This window comes from Dasypus novemcinctus, chromosome 20 (genome assembly GCF_030445035.2).
Source record: "Dasypus novemcinctus isolate mDasNov1 chromosome 20, mDasNov1.1.hap2, whole genome shotgun sequence".
Classification (NCBI taxonomy): Eukaryota; Metazoa; Chordata; class Mammalia; order Cingulata; family Dasypodidae; genus Dasypus; species Dasypus novemcinctus.
Genome location: NC_080692.1, coordinates 2007666 through 2027674, shown reverse-complemented (window position 1 = coordinate 2027674; position 20009 = coordinate 2007666). Strand labels below are relative to the sequence as shown.

Here is a 20009-nt window from a genome sequence, read left to right as displayed (position 1 = left end):
AGAAGAAATCACAGGAGCTTTTTCTAGCAAAAAAAAAAAAAATCAGAAACCTGCTAGGGAGTGAAAAACTAATTTCCTTTGGTGACAAAAGATAGTTTTTATTAATAGGCAACAGAATACAGTCAAGTTTTGGATTATGTAAGTGAGATTGCATAGTGAAAATTAAAATAATATTCATTAGCTAAATTTAAAATTAAGTCTACTGTGTAATATATATCGTATGAGTGCTTACATATACTATATGGCTACATTAATATATATCATATGAATGTTTTTGTTTTTAATCTCTCTCTAAATAAGGTCATAGTTCATGATGAAACAATATTTAGCTCCTTAACTGATAAGATAAAAGATTTTAAAAAGTAATATGAAAAATAAGAGAGTTAATATAGTTCTTTTAAAGATATAGTTATATAAATGTGACATAACTTAGTTTTTTTAAATGAGGGGCGTGATAAAGAAAACATAAATTTGAAAAAATATTGTGATAAGACAGACAATTTACCTTCTAGGCCAAATACTTAAAGGTAAATAAATCTTTTTAAAAATCCCATACTAAAACTGACCAATAATCCCAGTAAATTTTGAAATTTTAGTTTTACATGACTATAAAACATTTCTTTAAAAAATCTTACAGAAAAACCTAATAAATCTTACCATGAAATATAAAATTCCTTTTCTGCAAACCATTGGAAATTTCAATATCCACTCAGGTTTTAGCAAACATTTTTCTCTTTTTAATTCTGTAATAAACATTTTGCTTTATCACAGAACTCATTCAATTTTTTAAAACATGCAACTTACCACAAATATTCAAATTTCTCTTCTATATACTTCTTTGGACAAATTTTATTATTTAAAGCATCCTTGCCTTTTTTGGAAAGGGGACAGACTTTGAAAACTACCAGGAGGTGGGGCAAGATGTCATCTGAGAGAGTGCACCTCATAATCTCTCCTGCAAAGAAGTGGCTGACTAGGGTCAGAGTCCTGCTGAACTGGGCTGTTTCAGGTGTTTTCAGGGCAGGAGGTGTTTGGATGTTGATTTGGTGGGATGGTGACAGAGGAGATCCTTGCAAGAGGTAGAATTTTGGGTCTCTTGCACGGAGATCGGAGGTTGTGGGTGGGACCCTTCCCCCTGGGGCTAGCGACCTGGCTGCAGGGATTCCTGAAGGTTTTGTTATGCTGGGGTGTTCCCAAGCCCTGAGCGGGCTGTTTCCAGGGCTTGCAGGGTGGGAGGTGTCTGGATGTCAATTCAGTGAGACAGTGACGGAAGAGATTTTTGCAAGAAGTGGAATTTTGGGTTTCTGACACAGAGGCCAGAAGTTGTGGTGGGACACCTCCTCCTAGTGCTGGCAATTTGGCTGCTGTGATCGCTGAAGGCTTTGTTGTGCTGCAGTGCTCCCAGGCCCCGTGTTAATTGGATGCATGGTTCCCAGGTTTGTGTCCCCTAAACCCTGGTGGCCCACACTCCAGAGACTCACACACCTTGAGTCTGCAATATCACGGACTTCCCATCCCTGAATCCACAAAGCCCTAAGGTCCATCTGAGGCCCTTGATTACCCTAGCCCTTGGAGTTTTGCGTTGTTGTTTATTCTCTCTCTCCTTGAACTTGGAGGTGTGTACCAGCTGACTTGGGGAGAGTCTGGGAAGAAAGGAGAGGTGAATCTGCTGAGAAAGCTCAATTTACCTAAACGTCCTGGGATAGGAAACTTGGTCTGGGAGAAGGTGGAGTCTGAAAATCAATTAGACCTCCCCTAGCACACCTAAGGGGGAGGGACAGTAGGAGGTGCTATCCAAGCTTCCAATAGCATATTTGGGGTTTCTGGTGAGGTGTAGGGGCTCTCACACTGGAAATAAAGAGTTATGATCTTCTGTGCTGAGTTGGTTCAACAAGGACCTACTTGAATCTCCTACCTGACATCTCAAGCAGCTTTCCTGCTACCTGGGGAGAGAGAGAAGTTTGGAAAGGAGAAAGGGGGAAGGCCAGATCCCTAAGTGTATTATCCTGCAAAGAGGATTCCTAGATTGAAATGTTGGTTCTATTTTTTTGTCATGGTTGCTAATATTGCATTGTCTCCCAGTCTTTTCTCCATTTTATCCCCCAAGGTCCTTTTTTATTTATTTAGTTTTTTTTCTCTTTTTCTTTTTCTTGCTTGTTCCCCCCCTTTTTCTCATTTTTTTCCTTTTCTCTCTTTTTCTTCTTTTTTTATTTTATTTTCTTTATATAATAGGTACTGCAGGGAGCACTTCACACTTGCTGTGTTTCCTCTCCCTCCATTTCCTCTTTTCTGTGTGTATTGATTTTGGCCACCTACACTATCCCCTCCCCCCCATCTTGCTATCCTCCATCATCTACTGTGTCTCTTACATTCCACCTACCTTTCTTTGGCCCCCAAATTGTCTGGCATTTTATTTCTGATACCTTTGTTCTGTTTTCTTTTATCCACTCTTGATATTATTGTCTTTCTTTCCTCTTTCCCTCTCTCATGAAAACACTGGCCTTTTAATTCATACTATATTTTCCCCATATTCAGTTGACTGTCTCATTATAGGTACTCTACTTACTGCTATAACTCTACACAACTTACATGAGTCTAATATCCATTCTCCTAGATCTCACATTGTTGCTCTGTTAACATTTATTACCAATACTACTTTATACATTTTCTTCTCTTACTCATTTTGCTTTCCCTGGCCCTAATATTCTCCTACAAAGTGAACTTAGCCAGCAACAAGAAAATAGAGTAAGAAGAACAAAGTGACAAAGAGAAGACATAACACTTAGGCACTAACAACTAATTAATCCCCAAGACTAGACAAAGAAATTAAGGAACTGATTAAACCCATCAAGATAAAATGATGACCAGATAGCAAAAAAAAAAACAAAACAACAACACACACACACACACCGAAACAATAATCAGGAAACATGGCCAAATCCAATGAACAAACTAAAAACCTGGAAGGGGAGCAGAGCATCAGGCAAGTAATTAAAGATCTCAAAATATATATTAGAGACCAACTTAACGAAGTAAAGGAAGAGATTAACAATATGAAGAAATCACTTGGAAAGGAAATGGCAGACATATGCAAAAAAGAAAACAGATACGATTGTGATGAACACCACAGTTCAAGAAATCAAAAATACACTCTCAGCAAATAGCAGCAGATTAGAAGAGCAGAGGAGAGAATTAACGATGTGGAAGACAGTACATATGAAATCAAACAGATAGTAGAAATGATCGATAAAAAGACAGAAAAATCAAGCTAGGACTTAAGGACCTGAATGACAATGCAAAACACACAAACATACGTATTATAGGCATCCCAGAAGGAGAAGAGAAGGGAAAGGGGACAGAAGGTTTTTTGGAGAAAATAATGGCTGAAAACTTCCCAAATCTACTGAGAGATAGATGGATGTACATGTCCAGGAAGCACACTGCACCCCAAACACCATAAATCCCAACAGGTCCACCCCAAGGCATATACTTGTCAAATGATCCCATGCTCAAGACAAAGAGAAAATTCCAAAAGCAGCAAGAGAAAAGAAAACCATCACATACGAGGGAGGCTCCATAAGATTAAGTGCTGATTTCTCATGGAGGCAAGAAGGCAGTAGTATGACATAGTCAAGGTACTAAAAGAAAAAAAATTCCAACCAAGAATACTCTACCCAGCTAAACGAGCATTCAAAAATGATGGAGAGTTCAAAATATTCTCAGAATAAACAGAAATTAAAGGAATATGCCAACAAGAACCCTGCCTTTCAAGAAATACTTAAAGGAGTTCTGCAGGAAGGAAGAAAAAAACAGGAAAGGCAGAGTTGGGAGGAGAGTGAAAGAGCAACATAAAAGACAAAAAGAGAAGGACAAAAACAAACAAAATATGACAAACGCAGACCAAACAAAATATGGCTAACATGAATAATTCCTTGAAAGTAATAACACTGAATGTCAATGGATTAAACTCACCAGTCAAAAGATTCAGACTTGAAGACTGGAAAAGGAAACATGACTCATCTATATCCTGTCTACAAGAAACACATCTTAGACCCAGGGATTCATGGAGGTTGAAAGTGAATGGCTGGAAAAAAATCTTACAAGCAAACAATAACCAAAAAAAAAAAAAAAAAAAAAAAGGCAGGAGTAGCTATGTTAATATCAGACAAAATAGACTTTAAATGCGAAACAATTGTGAGAGACAAAGATGGATACTACATATTAGTGAAAGTGATAATGTTTCAAGAAGAATGAACAATCATAAATATTTATGCTCCTAACAAGGGCACCTCCAAATACAAGCAGAAAACACTGGAAAAACTAAGTGAAAGAATAGATGCCTCAACAATTATAATGGGAGACTTTAATACACCACTATCACCTTTGGACATCTCAAAAGAGAATCAATAAAGAAACAAAAACTTTGAACAGTATATTAGAGGAGCTGGATCTAATAGACATATACAGATCATTACACCTGAATACAGCATGATATACATTTTTCTCAAGCGCACATGGATCATTCTCCAAGATAGACCATACGCTAGGACACAAAGAAAGGCTCAATAAATTCAGAAAGATCAAAATCATACAAAATAATATCTCTGACCACAGTGGAATGAAGCTGGAAATCTGCAAGGGCCAGAGGCCAGATTTCACACCAAGATATATAAATTGAATAGCACACTCTTAGGAAAATGGTCAAAGAAGAAACATGAAAAGAAATTAATAACTATCTTGAAACTAATGAAAATGATAACACAACATACCAAAACTTATGGGATGCAGCAAAAGCAGTACTGAGAGGGAAATGTATAGCCATAAATTCATCCCTCAAAAAAAAAAAAAAAGGAAGAACTAACTACACATTTGGAGGAATTAGTAAAAAAAAAAAAAAAACTAAAGTGTACCCACAGGAAGAAGAAAGAAAGAAATAACAAAGATAAGAGCAGAACTAAATGAGATATAAAATAGGAAAACACTTGAAAATATAAACAAAACTAAGCACTGGTTCTTTGAGAAGATCAATAAAATTGACAAACCCTTAGCGAGACTAACAAAGAAAAAAAGAGAGAAGATGCAAATACACAAAATAAGAAAGGAGAAAGGAGATACCAGCAATGACCCCACATAAATAAAGACTATCATAAGAGGATACTTTGAAAAACTATATACCAACAAAAATGACAATTCAGGGGAAATGGACAAATTCCTAGAAACACATAAGCAGCCTCTATTGACAAAAGAAGAAATTGATGATCTCAACAAAACAATCACAAGTAAAGAAAAAGAATCACTCATTAAAAATCTCCCAACTAAATGGAGGCCAGGGCCAGATGAATTTAAAGGTGAATTCTACAAAACATTCTGGAAAGAACTAACACCAAACTTGCTGAAACTCTTCCAAAAAACTGAAACAGAAGGAACATTACCTAACTCATTCTATGATTCCAACATTACCCTAGTACCAAAGCCAAACAAAGACACCACAAGAAAGGAAAATTACAGACCAATTTCGCTAATGAACATAGACACAAAATTCCTCAACAAAACATTTCCTAACCGTATTCAACAACACATTAAATGAATTATACACCATGACCAAGTGGGATTCATTCCAGGTATGCAAGGATGGTTCAACATAAGAAAATCAATCAATGTAATACACCATATAAACAGATTGAAGGAAAAAAACCACATGGTTATAGCTATAGGTGCAGAAAAAGCATTTGACCAAATATAGCACCCTTTCTAGATAAAAACACTGCAAAAGATTGGAATACAAGGAAATTTTCTGAACATGAGAAAGAGTATATATGAAAAACCCACAGCCAACCACTATCACCTCTTCTATTTAACATTGTCTTAAAAGTACTTGCTCAAGCACTGAGACAAGAACCACATTTAATAAGCATTTAAATTGGAAAGGAGGAAGCCAAAATTTCATTATTTGCAGATGACATGATCCTGTACATAGAAAACCCTGAGAGTTCTACCACAAAGCTTCTAGAACTCATAAATGAGCTTAGTAACATCGCAGGTTATAAGATCAATGTGCAAAAATCAGTAGCATTTCTGTACAGCAATAACGAGCAAGCTCAGAAGGAAATCAAGAAACAAATACCATTTACAATAGTCAATAAAAAAATCAAATACCTAGGAATAAATTTAACTAAAGATGTAAAAAACTTCTGCACAGAGAATTACACAACACTGTTCAAGGAAATCAACCTAAATAAATGGAATAAATGGAAAAATATTCCCTGTTCATGGATAGGAAGACTAAATATTATTAAGATGTCTATCCTACCAAAACTGATCTACACATTCAATGTGATCCCAATAAAAATCAAAACAGCATTCTTTAAGGAACTAGAAAAACTAGCTATGAAATTTATTTGGAAAGGAAAGAAGCCCCAAATAACCAAAGACATATTAAAAAAGAAAAATGAAATTGGAGAAGTCACACTACCTGGCCTCAAAAACATACTACAAAGCTACAGTAATGAAAACAGCATGGTATTGGCACAAGGAGGGACACACAGACCAATGAAACTGAATTGAGATTTCTGATATAGATCCTCATATATATAGTCATATAATATATGATAAAGCCACCAAACCATCTCAAATGGGAGAAAATGGCCTATTCAATAAATGGTGCCTGGAGAACTGGATAGCCATATGTAAAAGAATGAAAGAGTATTGCCATCTCACACCTTATGCAAAAATTAACTCAGGATGGATCAAAGACCTAAATATAAGAGCCAAGACCATAAAGCCTTTGGAAAGCAGTGTAGGGAAGCATATACTAGAACTTTAATAGAAAATGGCTGCATGAACTTCACACCAAAAGCATGAGCAGCTAAAGAAAAAAATAGATAAATGGGACTTCCTCAAAATTAAAGCCTTCTGCACCTCAAAAGAGTTTGTCAAGAAAGTGAAAAGAGAGTCTACACAATGGGAGAAAATATTCGGTAACCATATATCTGATAGAAAACTTATAACCTGCATATATAAAGAAAACCTATATCTTGATAATAAGACAAACAACCCATTTAAAAAATAGGAAAAATTTTAAAGACACTTCTGCAAAGAAGAAATACAAATGGCTAAGAAGCACATGAAAAAATGCTCCAAATCTCTAGCTATCAGGGAAATGCAAATCTAAATTACAATGAGATACCATCTTACTCCCATAAGATTGGCACCTATGAAAAAACAGAAGACTACAAGTGCTAGAGAGGATGTGGAGGAATGGGTACATTTATCTACTGCTGGTGGGAATGCAGAAGGATCCAACCACTCTGGAGGACAGTTTGGTGGCTTCTCAAAAAACTAGCCATAGATTTGCCATATGACCCAGCAATTCCACTGCTGGGTATATACCCTGTAGAACTGAAAACAAGGACACAAACTGATATATGCACACCAATGTTCATGGCAGCATTGTCCACTTTTGTCAGAAGTTGGAATCAATGCAAATGCCCATCAAGAGATGAATGGATAATTAAAATGTGGTATATCCGTACAATGGAATACTACTCAGCTTTAAGAACGAATATACTACAAACACACATGATAACATGGATGAATCTTGAGAACCTTAAGTTGAGTGAAGCAACCCAGGCATTGAAGGACAAATACTACATGACCTTAATGATATGAAATAAGTAACAAGGTGCCTTAAAGAGCTAGAGACTGGATGATAGGCTTAAAGGAAATTGGGGTAGAGGAAGGATGTAAGCTGACACCTACATGGGTGAAATCTATGATAAGCTGGAGGTAAGTATTTGTACAAGGAAGGGATAAAATGGTAGCATAGGGTTATTTTTGGGTGGGGCTTTATGGGCTTGAGGGGGCTAGGGATGGGAGGATGGGTAATATTACCCAAGGAATTAGGGGGAGGGTGGCGTAACAGATGAACATAGGAGGTTGTCAGGTATTTGGTTCAGAGTACAATGCTGAGAAAACTTTTTCAAAAATATAATAAGGAAGGTTACCTGTTTAAGACTCTTAAAGGGGATAATCAGATGCAGGGCAGGTTTCTTGGGAGTTTGTGAGTGCTCATCTTGCCATAGTGGGTTATATCATTGGCTAGAGCCCCGTATCATGAGAGTGAAGGTATGCCCACGTCCTGGGGAGTACTGATGTTCTCAAATAGAGGCAATTGTATCTCTGGAGAGAAATGGGGGCTCCCAGTGCTTTAGGGCAGTTTAGCATATCAAGCCCTCAACAGTGTGGAAAGTATCTCTGAATATGGACCTTCAAGCAATGAAGATTGACTGTCACTGTGTGCCCTAAGGGGAGGGGGAAAGAGGTACTGAATAGATGGCATCAATATAATGGTGTAGAAAATAGAAGTGTTCCACAAGATTACACAAGGATGGATATAAGACATGTTAAATTACACCAAAAATATATATGGGCTGATAGGTTAAAAGGTAAATCATAATGTAAAGCATAAGATAACTAAAAATTTAGAAAATTGTATAGTCTAAAATATAAACCACAAGGTAAACCCACCTGTTACCTTGTTTGAAAGCTATTGTCTCAATATCTGTGTATCAGTTTCAGTAAAAAATAGTATGAATATGTAAAAAGATTATTGCTGTGGAACAGAAAAGGGTTTTATGTTGGATATGTGGGAGTACTGTATATTGTATATATGAATTACTGTGATCTAAAACTTTTGTGAAGATAAGCTTAATAATTAGGAAAAAAAGAAAATAGGACATAGACACTGAGGAAAAGACAGAGGTAGTTGCCTTGCCAATTTACATACAGGGCAACACCTTATTGCAGTGATGGAAGGGAAAACATCAAAAACAAAGCTTTTGCATTTTTAAATTTTTTGATATCCCAATTTATTTTTACCTTAATTTTTCTAAATTAATATGCTTTCTATGTCTAACCTTTAAACTCATCACTATATTCCATTTTACTATTAATGGAATGTGGCAATATTTTGGGCTTCGCTTTTCAAGAAGTTTTGGATCACAGAGAGTTTCAACAATGGCAGGGGAGGAATACTGGTGTGGGATGTTATTGACAGGGGACACATGGTTGGCAGGGAGTTCTACAGGGCATATATCCAGGGTACATAAAAATGTTTGGATATTTTATTAGTGGTTACACTTAAAAACAACAACTGAGGGAGTGCTGAGTTCCTAGCCAGGGGAGCTCTATCACAGTCCCTAAAGGAACAGCAACAGTCCCCCCAGTGCAATGGCAAAGACCAAAAAGAAGGAAGGTCCAACAATGAGCCCTTCATACTAAGGAGTATGCTTGTGAGCCTGTGGACGTGAAATAAGAACAAGACCTAGAGCTGCAGGTTGCCTAAGAGTTACCTCCTGAGAGCCTCTGTGTTGCTCAAATGTGGCCAGTCTTGAAGCCAAACTCAGCATGTAAATGCGTTGCCTTCCCCTCAGTGTGGGACATGACTCCCGGGGATAAGCCTCCCTGACACCGAGGGATTACTACCAAGTACCAGCTGGTGATGTAACTAGAAAACTACCTTGAATAAATGGTTCAACTTGGACCAGCAAAATATCTCTGTCTACATATAATAACAGGAGTTAAAAATGCTTTTTGACCTAAATCAAGGGAAAATGGAAAGGACAAATGAGTTTATATGGCTATGAGTCTCCAAAAAGAGCTGGGAGGTAATCAGAGGGGTTGCCCTTATGCACACCTCAGCAGAGTCCCAGAGACAGATAAAGTAGATACAACCCCAGGAATTTGTTCTTCTGAGGGCTACAGAGACCCACTGATTCTATGGTTATGGCAGATGGAGTTCGGTGCCATCTCAGTTGGCCCTACTTTGGAGTTTGTGTTTCTGTGTGATGGAGCTGGACTCAGATGTGATCTTTGTTCACAAGCCTCTCCTGTTACTTTTACTGGAACTGTAGTTGGTGCTGGGCTTTAATGTATACCCAGGGGACCTGAATCTCTGGACTGACCATGTAATAGCCAGGCCCTGAGCCTCAACATACTTCAGTTCCTACACTCTGGTTTATTGGATTTACCCCACTCAGCTAACATGGAGTTGAAGAAGGTCAACCACCACACCATGGAGCCAAGAGTGCCTACAACTGAAAGCAGGGGGATTGCATCCAGCATCCATGTGGAATCTAAGCCCTTGCTTGATATAGATGTGGAGTGGAGACAACCATTCCAAGGTCCACAGGATGGAGGAATAGAGTATGGATTAGAGTGGAGTTACTGATATTCTATTCATGAACTATTGTGATTAGTAATTGAAGAAAGTGTGGCATTGGTGTGGAGGAAGTGGCCATGGTGGCTGCTGGGTGTGGGGAATGGGAGGAAGAGAGGAGATGTGGGGGCATTTTTGGGACTTGGAGTTGTACTGGGTGGTGTTGTAGGGACAATTACCAGACATTGTAGGTCCTCCCATGGCCCACTGGATGGAATGTGGGAGAGTGTGGGCATATGATGTGGAACTTTGACCATGAGGTGCAGCAATCCTCGGAGATGTATTCACCAAATGCAATGAATGTCTCATGATGATGGAGGTGATTGTTGTTATGTGGGGAGGAGTGGGGTGAGGGGGGTAGGGGATATATGGGGACCTCATATTTTTTTAATGTAATGGTAAAAAAATAAAGAAAAAAATTTTTAAAAAAATAAAAAAAAGAAAAGAAAAAATTTCTTCTTCAAGCTGGCATTGGCTAATCAGGTCTCTGACCCTTCCATATAAATTTGATGATTGGCTTTTCTATGTCTGCAAAAAAAAAAAGAGTATTTCCAAGCACCAACTAGCAAAGCATCTGGAAAAATACCTTGACCAAAAGAAAGAGATGGTAAATGCAAATGAGTTTTTATGACTGATTTCAAATTGTATCAAGAGGTCATTACAGAGGTTACACTTATGCAAATGTCAGCAGAATTTCATTGGCTGCCACAGTATTCAGTTCTTTAAATAGTGAGGTTCCTGTGGTCTCTGGTAATATACAGAAACTGTAAGTAGGACAGACACCTCCAGAGTTTGGCACCCTGTCAGTCTGCCTTACTTTGGAATTTATGATCCCCAGCATAAGAGAATTAGATTCATTTATATGTTCTCTACCCTTGGCTTTCAACCCCTTTTATTTGAACCAATAATTAGCACTGTATCTGATAAATATATGTCCCAGAAACAAATTTTTCATCTAGCCATTTGCCAGTTGAGTCATGAATTTCAGTAGAGTTGCAATACCAATTCTGCTGTTCTTTGGACTCACCCAGTACAACTAACAAGGAGATGATGATGGACAACTCCCATCCTTAGGAGAGTATCTGCAACAGCAAGCAAGATAGCTCCATCCATCTGCCTCATGGGATCTTATCCCCCTCTCAGTTAGAAGCAGAGTGGGCATCACCATCCCCCAATCCTCAAGATTGGGGAATGAACAATGGACTAAAGTTGAAATTATTATTGTACTATAGAATTATCATTCTAGTAATGAAGAACTCTTAAATTGATATAAAGGCAATGGCCAACAGATATTCTGGGAGAGGGAAGAATAGGTGTAATATGTGGGTATTTTTTGGACATTGGATTTGTCCTCTATGACATTGCAGTGATAGATACAGGTCATTGTATATTTTGTCATTAGTTACAAAATTGTGTGGGGCAAATTATAATGTAAACTGTCATTCATGATTAGTAGCAATGCTTCAATATGGGTTCATAAACTGTAACAAATGTACCTCACTAATGTTAATGTGACAAAGCATGAGAGGGAAAGGGAGTGTCACATATGGGAATCCCCTATATGTTTTATTTAGCACTTATATAATCTAAAGCTTCTTTAAAAATAATTATAAAAAAATAAGTAGTGAAGCACAGCCACCTGATATCACTTACGAGAGTGAGATTATAGAGTTAAAACTAAAATACCATTTGTTAGTTCAGTCTAAAAATTAATCTGTAAAAATATATCATATGACTGCTTGTGATCTCTTTCATTTTTAATAAATGAATTATTTTGATACTATAAAATGAAATATATAGTATTTAGAAGATTTCCATCACTCTGTGAACCAATATTTTCCAGTTGAAACTTATTTTTCAACCTATAACAAACTCTAACAGTTTGAATGAAAAAGCCAATATGTGAATTCAGAAGAGTACTATGAATCCAGAAATTAGAAGGTTGTTAAAATGTAAAAGGCATTACTTACTTACATGGCAGGGGAGACACCATGATCACAAAGGTGGTTTTCCCTGGTCAAGGCCTATTCATTGCACTCTGGATATGCTGACCCCTGAGATTTCCCCAAATGTGGGAAACTTCACTGCATAATTTGAGGTAGTGGGGGACTGTGTCCTCTCTCTCTCACCAAAAAAAAAAAAAGAAGAAGAAGAAGAAAAAAAAGTAAATTGGGATTTCTGCTTCTATGGGCTTGAGTTCTAACCCCTACCCACCAAATTTCTAACTTTATAACTGTTAAGAAGCTGTAGCAGCACTTAGAAAGTGACATCTTTATTTGTAGCCTTCACTTTCAAGATTTTTCACAGAGTTCCTTAGTTTTTTGCACATTATGCTTCTCTTCAGATTGCCAGTCATTAACGAAAAATTATAGAACAAAGACTATTGATTTTCCTAAATAAATTCTGCTAAGGGTTAATAATTTACATTCTGAGTGGAAACTAACATTAGTGGACATATCCTATATGTGAGGACTTTTTCAAAATGTATTTGGTGAGTAAGAGTTCCAGTCTGTGCCACAAACTGTATTTTTATTTTTATTTTTTCATATTTTATTTTAAAATCAAGTATTGAATATTTCCTTTTCTTTACATTTCATAGCTACTGGTAAAATTGGTTTTAATTTTTCAGTTATTTTTAATCTGCAGATGATTTTCCTTAATGCCATAATCTTAGTTCTAAATCTTTAGAAAATCTATTTCACTATGGTTAAATATTTTATGTATTTCCTATATGATATATCTAGAATAAATTAAAATATATTGAATCTCCTGTGAATTGGGAAAGAATTAATAAATAATTCTTTTCTTAATTTTAACAACAACAAAAAATCAGCTTGCTAATTTTACTTCAAAGAAATACCCCTCAAATTTAATTTATCTCAAGGGTTTAGGGAAGAACTCTTTAGCATGTAGATGTTGAAGGAAAGTTTTTTCCCTTGAGGATGAAATTAATGTTAACCAGGGTTTATGAGAGCTATGACTCATATGTGTCCATCCTAAAGAAAATAAACATGTTTATAAATAATCCAGCAGCAGAAAGTTTGTTAAAAGTATATCTACCCAGGAAGGGACTCCATTAATTTTGTTCAGTGAATCATGGATTTTGTTTATCATTTAAATATTTCAAAGATATATTCATGTTAGGGAAAATAATATTCTCTCACATTTCAGGTTTATTTTTATATTCTATTTAATTAGTTTCTTTGATATTCCTAATGAATAATTCTCAGACATAGTACTGTTAAAGCTTCAATCATTTGCACTCCTAAATCTTTCTTCCCCATGTGGCAGAATTTTTCTCATCAGGTAAGTTGGATATTTTTGATTCAATTGTTTACTATATTTTTTCAAAATGTTACCTGAAGATCTCTCTGTGATTACACAGTTTGACTCAAAATATTAGAACTATATTAACACCAAAATGCCCCTGAAGCTGAAATAGTGAAGCAATAATAATGAGATATTTTCTTGAGCTAGATTCAAATGGAGACCTGAGCCAAAAAGAATGTTATGATGGCATTTCATGGAAATCTAAAAATGAAAAAAAATTGTGATTAAAAAATCAATATAAATGCAAATTTTGGGGTTTTACAAAGGAGGCAAGAAAATCCTACATTTCTTATAATGTAAAATTTTTTAAAATGATGATGAATAATCATATATCTCATTTGTAAAAAGAAAATCTCAGAAGATCCTCAGAACTTTTCATTAAATTTATTATAGAAACAATTTCTAGGTCATATAGCAATAGATAGAGATAGAAGTCATTTGTGTTCCCTGATTATGAAGATATTCGTACCTGCTGGATAGGGTTAAAAGCTTCTGGTTTATATAGAAACTTACTCACAGAGCATGTTTGCTTTAATATGTTTAATATTGAATTATGTTTCTCAGTGGCTCCTGACAAAAATCTAATAGTCTTCAGATTCTACTTCTTTCATTTTCTTGATACTATGCCATTTCATTTTACATATTTATTGATATTTCTAAGTGTGTGTTATCATTAATGGGCCTGGCATATAGTATGTTATTCTAAACAGAAAACTTAAGTTTTCAATTCCTGAAATTTTTTGCATGCATTTAATTTTTGTAATATTTAATTCCAATTTCACTTTTATCTCAGGGATAATATGGTCATTTATTTTGTCCATAATTTCAGTGTATATTTATTATAAATATATATTATGAAAAATATTCTTCAAGGTTTCTTCATATAAAATGAACTTTTAATTAAAACTCAAATATTTAATATTCCTTAGTACTTTTTCTCTCTCTTATCTGTAAGATATTTTTCTCAAAGCACAATGAAGATGCAAAATTATCCTTTATTTCTTTACTTTTTTTGTATTAGGCAATAGTTTCTTTTTTCTGTTTTACTTTTTTTACATTTTTTAAGTTAAAGTTAATAGATCACAAAGAAGGTTACATTTAAAAAGTTAAAAAAATAAAAATAAAAATAAAAAAGTAAGAGGTTCCCTTATACCCTACTCCCTACCCACCACCCCATCATTTTTGTCAATTGTATTTTTTGAAGATATATACATCACACAAAAAAGTTACATTAAAAAATATAAGAGGTTCCTATATACTCCCGATCCCCCCACCCCATGCCTCCCACACCAACAACCTACTCCATCATTGTGGCACACTCATCACACTCAGTGAACACATTCTGGACCACTACTGCACCACATAGAAAATAGTTTACCCTGTAGTTCACACTCTCCCCCAGTACATTCAATAGGTTAAGGCAGGATGTATAAAGTCCATAATCTGACCTGCAATATCATTTAGGACAACTCAAAGTCATCTTAAAATGTCACACATACCTGTTTAGTATCTCAGCATTTTTGTGGCCACTTAAAAATGGTTTCTTTATGTTTATTCTCATTCAAAATCTCAATTTCTGCCAATGCTGTGCTTTATTGAGATGTTTGCTCACAATTGTAACTCAAAAGATTGAAGTTGCTGAGAAACTCTGTTCCATAAAGGTAATTGACTGGTGACTTCTGTTTAGTGATATGTAGGTTTGAGCAGTACATGATTTCTTATCTTCCATAATAGCAAGTCTCTTTCCTCTCAGTTCTCAGTCCACAAATCCTGCCCATGGCCTTTTTGTCAATTTTCTAAGTATTTATTTTGATAAACAAGAATCATCACATAGTTTTGGTCTGCACATGGCTGACTGCTGACTGCTTCTTGTTAGCATGATGACATTAAGGTATTTGAATTTCTCCAAAGTCACAATCAAAGTAACATTATATGTTTTTTGCCTTTCCCATAGGCTAATGATTTTTGTTTTATAAGGGGTACAAAACCATGTATCCCTCTTTCTGCTTCCATATATACTATCATTTAAGACTTCCTTCTCCATTCATGAATACCAATTTTCCTATGAATACCATCTTGTTATGTTGCTGAATGATATGCATATTTTCCAAGCAATTATTTTGATGTCATCTTCATCACAATGAGAGAAATGCTTTTAACTTAGACTAAATATCTATCAAAGATTTTAGAGCAGTTATAACAAGTAGATGTGTGCATCTCAAAAAATATATAAAAATGATTTCTGTCTTGAATAGATAAGCTGATGATTAGAAACTGGTTAGATTTCAATTATTTGATACAGGAACTCAGGATATACTGCTTGATCTAAAGAGCATTTATATTTTCCCTTAAGTCCTTATTTTTCAATTATTTGCTCTATTAACATGATATAATCCTGGTACAGGATATTCTTGTATATTTTTTAATTGTATATATATATAATACACACACACTAAGTTAATCAATTTAATCACTTTCAAATATACAATTTGATGGTGATGAATACATTCCTAATGTTCTGCTACCATCATCACCAACTATGAAGTCATGTTCATGAACTAATTCCCCATTCCCTGGCCTGACCATATCACTGGTAACCTGTAATCTAATTGCTAATTTCTGACTCTGAATTTACATATTGTATTATTTGATATGTGAGATCATGAAATATTTGTCAGTTGTTTCTGATTTATTTCTTTCAACATGATGTCTTCAAGATACATCACTGTTGTTAGATGTAGAAGAACTTCATTTATGTATGCTGTTGGCGATTTGGACTTGAGGAGAGTGAAATAAAGAGAAAGAAAGAAAGAAAAAGAAAGGAAGAACGAGTGAGCTGGGATCAGGGGGTCTGCAAGTAAAGACTCATCAGACAACTTTACTGTTTACAAAGGCTCTCTGTATACCCCAGTCCACCTGACAACAAGGAGCACCAGGCAGTTAACTATTAGCATTACAAAGGAACTCAAAAATTCTTATCTCAAGGTACAAAGTCTAAGTGTTCTATTTACTACAAAAAGTATGTGCTCAACTTTTCTTTGAACCTTTAAAAGCTTCATCCAATTTACCAAGAATTCTTAATTACTGCATTCCTTAGGGTGCAAGCATAGCCATGGAAACAGCATATCTCTTCTTGTGAAACCACTGTGCTTCAGTTTCCAACAGTATGCACCTGAATAATATTCCATTTAATGTATAGGTCACAATTTATTTATCCAGTCTTACATTGATGGATATTTGTATTTATTCTGCCTTTTGGCAATTGTTAATAATGCTGCTATGAATATTGCTGTACAAATTTCAGATTGAGTTCCTGTTTTCAATTCTTTTCTGTATATAGTTAGGTATAGCATAGGTTGTCATACATTAATATTATACTTAAATCCATGAAGAACCATCAAACTCTTTTATTCTAGAGTATGACATTAGTTTATTTATCATAAATCCTTTCCTCTTTCAATTTGATTTATTTTACCCATTTTGTTTTAGTAAATAAAAGCCTGTCATTAAAACATTGTCAAAATATAAGTATTTTTATTTTTTTATTTTTCCTGTAGGATATTTTTTAAATTTATTTTTACTATTGTCTTTTTTAAAAAGATAAATAGATCACAAAAAATGTTAAGTTAAAAAACATAAGAGGTTCCCATATACCCCGCTCTCCACCTGCCCATACTCCTCCCACATCAACATCCCCTTTCATCAGTAAGGCACATTCATTGCATTTCCACCAAACTCTTTTTCACAATGATTATGTGTTGGAAACTGAGGCACAGTGGCCTCTCAGGGAGACATGCAGCCTCCATGGCTAAGCTTGCAATCTAAGGAATGTGGTAATTAAGAATTCCTAGCAAGCAGGATGAAGCTGTGAAAGGCTGAAAGAAAAGATGAGCAGATAACATTTGTGTAGTAAATAGAACACTTAAACCTTGAGATAAGGTTTTCTTAATCCCTTAAACTATGAGTAATGTTGATGGTTTTACCCATGTGGACTGGGGTATATATAGAGCCCCTTGTGAACAATAAAGTTATCTGAGGAGTCTCTACTTGCAGACCCCCTGATCCCAGCTCTCTCGTTCTTTTTCTTGCTCATTCTTTCTCTTTGTTTCCTTCTCCCTTTTTCTCTTTCTTTCATTCCTGATACCCTTTGGGTCCAAATCTCCAACATCTGGTGCCTAACATGGGGCCTGAAGAAGTTAGCGAGTCTTCCAAATCAGTATCGGGAACCATGGAAAAGACTTCATTGAGGGTTGTGTGATGTCCAAAGCAGAGTGACTTGAGTCTTCTTTTAAGTAAGTAACATTTTCCATGAAGTCATCAGGGTAATGGGTAATCAAACAGGATGTGTGGAAGAACATTCTCAAGTGTTAAAAACCTTATTGAAAGCTAGTGGGGTGCCTGCAAAAAGTTGTGAGTTAAAAGAACTGTTTGCTTTAATACAAAAGCATTGTGGTTGGTTTCAGCCTCGGAGACATAATGTCTTAAATTTAAAACAGTAGAAATGTGTAACAGAGGCTTATCAGAAAGGGGAATCCATTCCTTTATCTGCGAGGACTTTGTGCGAGCAAATTGTCATCACATTAGATCCTTTACAATCAGATGAAGATGAGGAAGAAGAAATTATTCTATTTTCAAAACCCATACACAAAAATAAAATGGAGGGCCATGTGAAAGAACTAAATTCTGAACCAAAGGATGGAGGAAAATCTCCTGGCTTTATGCCTAATCCCAGTACTAATCCTTCTATAGATAAAAAGACAACTGTCTGCTCTAATGAAATATCCAATCTCCATATATCTCATCCAGGTGCTTATCCTAGCTTACATCCAGTCCAACATACTGTGCCTGATGAGCTACCGCTTATGGCTGCCCCAACCTCAGCCCCTGGAATTTTTTCAGATATGACAGACACTATACCCTGTGTTAAAAAGACAGTTGTTTCCAACCCCACTCCTCAAACACCCTTGATGTGCTGTTTATTGCAAAGATCTCAACAAGGGGATCTGGAGGCCATGAGATTTTTATCAGCTTTTCCAGTCATATCACAACCAATTCCATTAAATGCCAATAATTCTCAGGGAGGTGCTGAGTTCCATCATGAATCAATACCTTTTAAACTACTGAAAGATTTAAAACAGTCTTGTGTGCAATATGGGGTAATTCTCCATATATGTTTGGCTTAGTTCAGGGCATGGCTCAGGCAGATAGATTGATTCCTTGGGACTGGGAAATGTTAGCCTGTACTGTTCTTAGCTGTGCTGAATTTCTGCAATTTAAAACTTGGTGGACTGATGAGGCTAATATGACTGCCCAGCAAAATGCTAGTCAAGACCCTCTGGTGCTTATATCAGCAGAACAGTTATTGGGAATAGGAGCTTGGGCAGGAGTTGGCAGACAAATGCAGTATGATGATGTAGCAATAGTTCAAGTTAGAATGTCCTGCTTAGCAGCTTGGAGAAAAATTTCAGCCCCTGGGAAACCTGTACAATCCATTGCTAAATTTATACAAGGAGTAAATGAGCCATATGTAGAGTTTGTAGCTAGGCTATCAGATATTATTCAAAAAAACTATAGAAATTCCAGATGCTAGAAACTTGATTTTATTAACTCTTGCATTTGATCAAGCAAATAGTGAATGCAAAAAAGCTATTAGACCCATTAAGGCAGTGGGAGGGTCAATGCAAGACTATATTAAAGCTTGCCAGGACATAGGTTCCACCACCCACCAGATAGCAGCAGCTTTAGCCCATAAATAAATTTGAAATAAAAGAAAGTAAATCAGAACAAGAATAGGAGCTTGAGGTGCTCAGTTTAGTCTTACAGAGTAGAAATCCAAAAATGTGTGTTAACGGTCTGTCTAAACTGCTAAATAAGAACTTAACTACATTTATGCTGCTCAAGTTATCTTAACTGATTGCTGATAACTAATAAAAATGTTTCCAAGCACAAGCTTGCATGTTACAGGCAACATGGATTCCAGAAGAAATTTTAAAAAGTACAATCTAAGATGTGATATAACAGAGAACTTAAAAGTAGCTATACCAAGAAAGTAAGAATTATGAATCAATTGTAAACTGTATGTTTCTGTTAATGTGTTGTAATTGTTTTGTGTTTGTCTGTCTGTTCAATGTCAGTTCAATGTCATTTTGATACCTCTGGATGATAATATAAATTAAACTAATAAGTGAAAATGTTTTTCAAGTGCTCTATTCAAATGGTGAAAAATTAAATAAGCACTTATATTAATACATAAGTTTAAATGTTAATAAGGTCTCTACAATGATAAAAATTGTAAGTCTTGATTAACAAAATTACTATAAGTCTTTTCATAAAAAGTTGTTCTTGCCTAGATTGAAATGAAAGTTTATTTTTCTTCACAGGATAAAATGAAGGATGTAAAACTTAAATGAATATTTTAAAAGGTTAAAAGTTTGTGGGAATGCTGACAGAAATTTAATAAGTT

General features: G+C 35.5%; 1 non-coding gene and 1 pseudogene across 1 annotated transcript; one reads left to right on the top strand and one right to left on the bottom strand.

Annotated features, from left to right (window-relative positions):
• LOC131274716 (eukaryotic translation initiation factor 3 subunit E pseudogene) overlaps nucleotides 1-20009 on the bottom strand; it is a 37364-nt pseudogene that overhangs the window by 1440 nt on the left and 15915 nt on the right.
• LOC111764053 (U1 spliceosomal RNA) lies at nucleotides 12183-12346 on the top strand. The gene has a single exon (XR_002796759.1). It is a non-coding gene; the product is annotated as a U1 spliceosomal RNA (small nuclear RNA).